General features: G+C 35.0%; 1 protein-coding gene across 1 annotated transcript in view; it reads right to left on the reverse strand.

Annotated features, from left to right (window-relative positions):
- Nucleotides 1-9815, reverse strand: part of LOC125682335 (uncharacterized) — a 45124-nt gene extending 35309 nt beyond the window's left edge. The window contains exon 1 of the mRNA XM_048922831.2: nucleotides 9595-9815. The gene's annotated coding sequence lies outside the window, so the exon portion shown is untranslated. The remainder of the gene's footprint in view (nucleotides 1-9594) is intronic.
- Nucleotides 9816-10040: the final 225 nt, after the last annotated feature.

Here is a 10040-nt window from a genome sequence, read left to right on the forward strand (position 1 = left end):
AACACCAAAAATTGCAAGAAAATACTTTATTATGATTAAATTCTCAATTGTGGGAATTTTTTTTTACAAACGATAAAACAATTTTATCTTAAAGCAATACAAGCTGTACTTGTAACTGACGGCATTTTTTTAACTATCCAATTTTGCATCAATTAACTCCTATCGGTATAACTAGAACCCCAAAATCTGAAGCAAAATAAACAAGGGAATGTTGTTTGAGAGTATACCTATAATGAGCGTTTGATATAAATCGCCATTGCGTCGTATACATCGACATGGGAACGAAGATTGCCGAACACAATCGGGTTGCGGAGACCGATGTCATATGCAAAGATGGAAACTGACGTGAGTAACTAAACGTTTCGTTTGTTCAAAATGGTACATCATTTCATGAATGACAAGAAGTACATTAATGTACTTTAAGTGTAAGAAAGTAATAATTACGCAAAATGTGCCACTCAAATGAAATTTTGATAGTGAATTTCTATAAAATTGGCATGTTTTTAAAAATTGTTTACAAACCTGACACGTGCTCAGTGCCTCACTTTCGCTTTTTTTCCGAACTGGTGGTCTCAATGAACATCGGAAATAACGAGCTGGAATTACTGACAGGATGACTTGACGAGTTTATTGCTTCAGATTCACTCTGATTCCATTAAGTTATATATATTCAATCACAAATATGTTAAATATTTGTTCTTTTATTTTTCAATTTATTTACCGTTAGTTACAGTTTGTATTGCTTTAAATTCTGCATTATAAAATGATTTTAACGAAGTTAAACGTCTGTATATGAATTTACAAAGCATTTTGCCAGAATTTGGAAATGTCGGCATTGACAGATGTTTAGCGAGCAGTGACACCTATGGGTAGAGAGTGGAAAGAACACAAGTACTTTATCTGCCACCCCACCCCTGGTGGCAAAACGTCATTAACGCACATTTACATGTAAATTTACACATAATACCGTGTATGTGTAAACTTACCACAGGGAGTGTGGTATGTTTATAACAACGGCAATTCATGATCTTATTAAGTCAGCAAGTTAAACATCTTGTGTTTGATATATTATGTTTTTAAGTAACAGAGACTTTGTGATTGCAGCACTCCAATCCTAAATAGGGAGGACTTCTAACAATTTATATTTTTTATCTAAATACATGTACTTGTATCTTAACATTTAGATTAATAATGAGATGACATTTTAATTCCATTCAAGCATAAATTATCTGTTAGTCTTTTAGCTATTTCATATCTGTTAATTTATCATACGGGTTGTAAATTTCATCCTAGTTTTTATTCGTTCTGTTTCAATCTTTTTTTTTCCCGCTGTATCTCTTCGGGTTGAACACTAATCCGCAGGATGTCGATCAGTAAATGTACGAACATTCACATAAACGCATCCCATATCCTTTATACAACCGGGTTCGTTCGGTTTGATGTGATACATAAATAAATACATGTATTATACCAGGTGTAGAACTAAATTACGAATAAAAGCAAGTTCAATTTAAGGTAACTCCATACTCGCAGTTTTATTTGATACAAGTTTAAAAAGTGTATTTATTTCCATTCATTAGAGTTAAAATTAACAAGTTATCAAATAAAATACATAGGTCATCACACTTTTTAAGATATGAGACGTACATAATCAGAATCATATATCACCGTCAGAAAATTGCAATTCTCCTTAAACAGCGTAATTAAAATTCCACGCAAACTGGTTATTACGATATAGTAGCATTCATAACAATTTCATGAAACTGTATCCTCACAAAAATATACAAAATGTCTGTAAAAAATAAAGCAAATCTATCTCATAATAGACTTGATGAAGATATCAATAGAAACAGTTATTGCCCTTGGATTCAATATCATTGATTATTCATCTATAACTTAGACTTTTGAAATAGTTTATATTTAACAAGATTTTTTACAATAACTATAGGAAAAGACTCCAACAAAATTTATGTTCCTATCATGTATAAATCATTGATTTTGCAATATCTGATGACGTTACAGGAGGGTGAAATTACTTCTGGCTCACTACACCCTGAAATAGTTTCTCAAATCATTACGAATTGATTTAATCATAAAAGATATTATGATACACCTCCTACATTCCTCCCTCCTTAAGATCAATTATATATATATTTTTTTATAATTGTCTTTCAATATCAATCCAGGTTCATTTCGCCCCTGGCAGGCCAACCTGCACCACCAAGGGTGGTCAACGGCAGCAAATGTAGTATAGGAGAGAGGAGAAAGTCTTTGGCTGGTCCAGCCTGGGAATCGAATCCGGGATCCCTGCATTACTAGTCAGGTGCTCTAACCACTGAGCTATCCAGGCCGATATCCATGGTCCGTATAGCCCTAATTACTACACAAGTATAGTAAAAAGACGGAGTTGTTTGATTTGAGGGATAACATTAAAAATTTATTCCATTATGACATTAACTTTAATCTACTAACTTCATGACTATGTAGTATGTGAATTTTGCTTAAAATTGCTTCATAAAGTGTCTGATATTCGAAAAAAATATTCTGACTAGTATTGTGAATTCTGGATCGTCGATCCACAAATCGAGTAAGAGATCGGCTAAAACTCCACCTTCACAGTTAAAGCGAAAAACTGTTTTAAAACAATTCATTTCTTCTGTGGAAAAGCTGAACGTACACAAGAGACAATCAGTATCGGAAAGGTTGGAAAGGTACATGTACATTTAAAGAACAGTTACAAACAGTTTTTAAAAAAAAAAAAAGCCTTATATAAATATTCTTAATTTTTGCATAGCAAATTCTAGTTGACCCTCCATATTACTGTGCACTTTATGCGCCGTAACTTCCGGCGAACAATTTAAATTTATTTCTTTACGTTTTACAATTTGTCATTTTTTGTTACATTCCGTAGATACGTTTCGCGGGCTTCTTAGCCCATACACGAGCGCTTTCGCGCTCAGTATATATACTAGCCCTGGTCAGTTTTCGGGCAGTGCGAATTTCGTTACAAGTTACAAAAGAAGTCCGTGTATTGCTGTGCCTTAGCCTTCCCTCCCACCAAACCATTGTCAGTTTTGAATTCAGTTTTGTGTGATTTTCAGTTTTGTTGATTTGATGTTCATTAAAAGCGATCTTGTAATGAATGCAACCAACCTACCAACCTCTTTGTGTTTTATTACCAATTAGTCTAGAATTTTTTTATTTTCGGACGAGGGCACTGAGGGAGAAAATAAGAAGGAATCTTTCTATCCGTTTACGAGGTTATTTTTCGTTCACAGAAATGGCCGATTAGTTACGATTGACGTAAACCGTGCATTGTGACGTCACATCTAGCCTCGACTTTTTTCACTCTTTCAAATCAAACAATTATACCGAGCGAAGCTCGGACGGGCCGAAGGCCCGTCCGCGAAGCAAGGCTCTAACGGTAACACGTATGTAAAAGAAAAAAGTCAAAATCAGCAAAAGAAAAAGAGATAATCTCTATATACGTTCACTGAAATTTTCGTGATCCATATGGGCGCCGCCATTTATTTTTTCATTACCTGTTTCAAAAGTTATTCGTGTTTTATTTTGAACGCCAATAATAGAAGACTCTGACGTGCAATTCGTAATTTAAACACTCAGTTTGTTCAAAGTGAATAGTATAATTATCATTGTAACAGGTTTTAGCAAATAAATACATAAAAAACCGTAATACGACTAAATAGATGAACGAGTTCATGAGTTTCTTTGAATAAGAATATACGATAAAATTACGGTTACTTTTTTACCATTTTGAATTTATTGGTTAATTTTGTTTAGTTATAACGGCCTTTTTCATTGCATACGGAATGTTTTATTGTTGTTTATAATTGTTTGCTTTGAAAAAGAGAAAAAGGGTCGAGGCTAAATGTGACGTCACAATACACAGTTTACGTCGCCTTGTGTTTTATTTCCCACGTTCAATGAATAGGCGGATCCTGTAAAACTGTTGTCCCCATATAAACCCCTTTAATATTGAGATGTTACTGGGGTTTTAGCGCAAGGAAAATTTCATTAAAAATATATATTTATAAATGAATCATAACCTACCATACTTTACGGAATTATGATTACCACTTGGGACACTCCAATGGACATTACATGCTTCGCTCGGTCCAACGGTCACACCGTATACATATTACCGAGCAAAGCTCGGACGGGCCGAAGGTCCGTCCGCGTAGCAAGGCTTTAAAGGTAACACGTATGTAAAAGAAAAAAGTCAAAATCAGCAAAAGAAAAAGAGATAATCTCTATATATGTTCACCGAAATTTTCGTGATCCATATGGGCGCCGCCATTTATTTTTTTCATTACCTGCTTCAACAGTTATTCGTGTTTAATTTGAATGTCAATAATAGAAGACTGACGTGCAATTCGCAATTTAAACACTCAGTTTGTTCAAAGTGAATAGTATAATTATCATTGTAACATGTTTTAGCAAATGAATACATATAAAACCGTAATACGACTAAATAGATGAACGAGTTCATGAGTTTCTTTGAATAAGAATATACGATAAAATTGCGGTTATTTTACGATTTTGAATTTATTGGTTAATTTTGTTTAGTTTTAACGGCCTATTTCATTGCATACGGAATGTATTATTGTTGTTTAATATGTATACGGTGTGACCGTTGAGACGAGCGAAGACCCATGACATCTTACAACACGACTTTAGGCATTTCATTTAACGCGGGAAATATAACGCGGTTGATGTAAACAGTGTATTGTGACGTCATCATTAGCTGCGATATTTTTTTTCTTTCAAACCAATTAATTATCCACAACAAAACGTACGAAGGTATGGGAAACCTTGTTTGGAATTTAAAATCATTTGTGGTACTTTCCAAATTATTTATTTGTTTTATCTACGGGGTTGTCAATGAAGTATACCGCAGTGACGGCGACATTTTTCCGGAGGCATTATGGGTAGTCCCCATCATTTTTCAGCTGATGAAGAGCAAACCACGTGACTCAATTGCGTAATTATTGGAGCGAGCTCGTCCCGTCGCTTCGCGAGCTATAATTGTTTGCTTTGAAAAAGAGAAAAAAGTCGAGGCTAGATGTGACGTCACAATGCACAGTTTACGTCGCCTTGCGTATTATTTCCCGCGTTCAATGAATAGGCGGATCCTATAAAACTGTTGTCCCCATACAAAACCCCTTTAATATTGAGATGTTACTGGGTGTTTAGCGCAAGGAAAATTTCATTCAAAATATATATTTTTAAATGAATCATAATCTACAGTAGTTAACAGAATTATGATTACCACTTGGGACACTCCAATGACCATTACATGCTTCGCTCGGTCCAACGGTCACACCGTATACATATTAAACAACAATACAACCCGTTTGCAATTTAAAAGACAGTTAAAACTAAACAAAACCAATCAACAAATTCAAAGTGGTAAAAGCGTAAATATATCGTATATTTTTATTTAAAGAAACTCGTGAACTCGTTCATCTAATCAGTCGTATTACTCTTTTCCTGTTTGATGGTTGGCTAAAAACTGTAACAGCAATAATTATCCCATTCATTTTTAACAAACTAAGTGTTTGAATTACAAATTACACGTCAGTCTTGTATTTTTGGCATTCCAAATCAAAACACGAATAAACATAGAAGCAACTAACGAACAAAACAATATGGCGGCGCCCATATGGATCACAAAATTTTCAGTGAACATATGTAGAGATTATCTCTATTCCTTTGCTAATTTTTTTTTTTAATTTTCTAATATGTTGTACGGTGTGACCGTTAAGACGAGCGAAGCCCATTAACATCTTGCAACACAACTTTTATCCGCCTCTTCATTTAACGTGGGAAATATAACGTGGTGGATGTAAACAGTTACATTGTGACGTCATATTAGCTGCAATGTTTTTTTCTTCTTCTCTCAAACCAAGCAAAAAACAAAATGTTTGAAGCTACAAGAAAGCTTGTCTGGAATTTAATAACGTTTATGGTACTTTCTAAACAATCTAATTATTTTGATTACGGGTTTGTCAATGAAGTATACCGCAGTGACGGCGACATTTTTCCAGAAGCATTATGGGTAATACTCATCTTTTTTCAGCTGAAGAAGAGCAAATCACGTGACTCAAATGTGTAATCATTGGAGCGAACTTGTCGTGTCGCTTCGCGACGCGAGCTTCGCTCGCTATTACATACATGTTACCTTTAGAGCCTTGCTTCGCGAATGGACCTTCGGCACGTCCGAGCTTCGCTCGGTATTATAATTCAAATTGAATTATCTCCCTTAAACAGAGGTAAATAGATAGTCATAGTAAGAAAGATGATGGCATTCAAACAGACAAAGTGACATGACTCCAAAATCTATAGGCGTCTTCCTCTTACTGTAGATTATTTCTGTGTAAAATTTGAAAACTGTACAATAAAAATTGTTGAGTTATCGTGTCACAAATAAAGTGTTGACGAACAGACGGACGGACGGACGGACAATGTGATTAATATAGGGCTTCCCGCATTTCATGCGGGATCCTAATTATACATTCTTTGTTTTGTCAAATAAATGAACTTTCATGAAAATTCATATAACTATCTATATTGACCTAAAAATCATTTAAAAATGATAACTTCTAAGAATTGCCTAGGGAGTAGGCGGCGAAGTAATACAATCGTTCGCAGTTCTTTAAATGCATAACAGAAATGATAAAATTAAAGCACTTTGTACTCATATACATGTACATTATATAGACCAGAACATGTTCTCTCCGCCCTGGGAACAGTACATTATATAGACCAGAACATGTTCTCTCCACCCTGGGAACAGCTCGATGCGTTTTTTGTTACCCTTGGCTCTGGGAACAGCTCGATGCTCTTTTGTTTGTATTACGTACACTCAATCTGTTTTATTATGTACACTCGGCCATGGGAACAGCTCGATGCTCTTTTGTTATGTACACTTGACCCTGGGAACTGCTCGATGTGTTTTGTTACCCTCAGTCCTGGCCTCGAGGAATAAAACACTTTAAGGTGTTCCCAGTACCGAGCGAAAATACTCTGATATCTCGACTGATTAGACATCAAATAACTACATGTATATAATTCACAATTGTCAATATTCATTGTACCTCATGTACTATTGTGTAGGCTAACCTATGTCCTGGACACAAGAACTCGTATCCTGGTCACAAAACAGGACACAAGAACTATAGTGTCCTGGACACAAGAACTCGTATCCTGGTCACAAAACAGGACACAAGAACTATAGTGTCCTGAACACAAGAACTTGTGTCCGGGAGTAAATAAAGATAATACATCTTGTGATTTAAACATCCTCTTGCAATTATCCTCTTCTACGTTTGACATAAAGTTATGGTATCCTTGTTTTGTTATGTAATCAAATTTCAAACATTTCATAAATCGATAATATATCCGTTGATGAATAATGTCTAGATGAATTGCATGATTGTTGAAAAGAGTTACATAATGGATAAACCGCAGTAAAAACAACAGTGAAAATTTTTCTGCATTGTTTGGCTGCTTAATGTATGAACAGAGGCGGATCAAGAGGGGCTTACGGGGTTGCAATACCCGCCCCCATTGAACATTTGATAAAAAATGGAGGGTTTTTTTTTTTTTGGTTGTTTTTTTTGCTCATTTTGGAGGGGTTTTTTTTTCAGCAAACATGGAACCCCCCCTTCCTTGGCGAATTTTTTATTTCTGGATCCGCCAATATGGTATTTTGTTTTCATTTCTAGATCATGCATGTTTTACACAATAAAAACAAGATGTGTTTGTTAAACACAAGTGCCCCCGATAATGGTCAATTCCAAAGATGGCCAAGGTCACAAGGACAAATATCTTGGTACCAGTAGAAAGATCTTGTCATAAGAAATGATCATGTGCAATATGAAAGCTCTAATATTTACCATTTAGAAGTTATGACCAAAATCATTTTTTAAAAAGTAGGTCAAATGTCAAGGTCAAAAGGTTTAGTACCTACGGAAAGGTCTTGTCACAAGGAATACTCATTTGAAATATTAAAGCTCTAGCACTTATTGTTCAGAAGTTATTAGCAAGTTTGGTCACAGGGTAAAAAATATTCGTACCCACGGAAAGGTCTTGTCACAAGAAATACTCATGTGATTTATCAAAGCTCTAGCGCTTACTGTTCAAAAGTTATTAGCAAGGTTAAAGTTTCAGACAGGATGACAGAATTACAGAATGACAGACAGGAAAAAACCAATAAGCCCCCGATCTTCGATCTCGGGGCATAAAAAGTAATGATGACAATCTCTTACACGTATGTATAGTAGGACTATTGATAGTATTGTCCTAAAATCAATCTTTGTTCAAAATGCAAGATCAGTTCTATATGACGTAGTTTTCGTTCTCCAAATTAGGGAGGAGGGTTGCAGTATTCTGTGGTACGTGTTTTTAATTTGCAAACTATCTCTGATACATTTTATCTGGAAACCATTTAAAACATGTTTGATAATGTCGTATGGATTTCAAAATGATTGCTATGTTCGTTCTCTGTAGAAGTTAACAAGAATTTCGATCCCGACCATACAATATAAAAAAGAACACAATAATTACAAGCTGCGATATATGTGCATGATTGTTTTACAGTTTGCTAATTATTTGGCATTGCGACTGTAAAATTATAAAATCTTTCAACGGATGAGAATATGCAATTTTTGTATTTGGAAAAGGCAAATAGACAATGAGTTTCTTGTATTATCATACGCAAGAATTACCCGGATAATAGAAATTGTAACACTCTGAATGCATGTTTTCTGAATTGATTTCCAAATGCAATGTAAAATCACTGAAACAGTTGTACTGCACATGTGTATTTCTAATAGACTAGGATTTACGAATTAGTATACATCATCCATGGTCGAATTTCTCGATCTTTAGGTATAATTTACTGTTAAAGGGGCATTCGCTGTCATTTTGTCATCAAAAATTGAAATAAATGAACATTACCCCATCTTATACATTTCAGTAATAACACCAGTATCTAATGATTTCAAATACTTTTTACCCTCAAAACAGGCACATCAATATGTGATTTTAATTGGTGATCAAATAATTATTGTCCTGCAAGACAATAATTCTTTATCATGTATTTCTTTACACTAAAAGCGGTTTTCTAACGTAGTTTAATTAGGTTTCTCTTGTTTTTGTACAAAATAACTGTTTTTATTAGTCATTAAGATATTAAATTCGAACCCAAGCGTTATAATTGCTTGTGGAGTAACAATCACATTTGTGCATAGACTGTCTGAAAAGAACCCTGACTGACAAAAGAAAACATTGCGTAATTTGAAGCAACGTTGGCTCCGAATTATATTATGTACCTGTATTAGGGTAACTCAAGTAGTTTTACTCTTCGTTCTTTGTTTTTGACAATAAACCTCCAACACTTAATTGTGCACATGTTTTCTGTTTTCGTAGGAACGGTGTTCAAAGACATCAGAAATATGAGTTCCAACTCAAGTTTTTAACACAACAAAAACCGGGGGGAACCCCCCCCCCCCCCAAAAAAAAAACCCTGCAACTGCACAAGTTGAATATAAATATAAAATGAGTTCTCACCTACTCTTCCTTTACATGAAACTCTCGAGGTTTTCAGGACGCACTGGTTCGGATGCCTTCTGTCTAGAGAGTAGCTTCAGGACTTTAAATCTGTCACAGTCGATCGAGTGAATACGTGTAGTTCAGAATGCTGAATGAACACATTATCCAATTGAGGAAGCTGTTTATATTAAGTAGGTGTTGGTCTATCAAGTCATTGTACCATAGTTTGGCGTGCTTTGTAGTAGTTACCCCATATGATATTGTTGGTTATGTGCAGATACCCGATGGGTGTGGTCATAATGACACGAGGGAACGTAGCTCCCGAGTGTCATTATGACCACGCCCATCGGGTATCTGAACATAATCAACAATATTATATGGGGTAAGTGACTTGTACCCTAGTTTACTATTATTCATTATATTTTATTATAGCTTTCGGAAGCGCGGTCGCCTGTTTACAATAT

This window comes from Ostrea edulis, chromosome 2, assembly GCF_947568905.1.
Source record: "Ostrea edulis chromosome 2, xbOstEdul1.1, whole genome shotgun sequence".
Taxonomy (NCBI): Eukaryota; Metazoa; Mollusca; class Bivalvia; order Ostreida; family Ostreidae; genus Ostrea; species Ostrea edulis.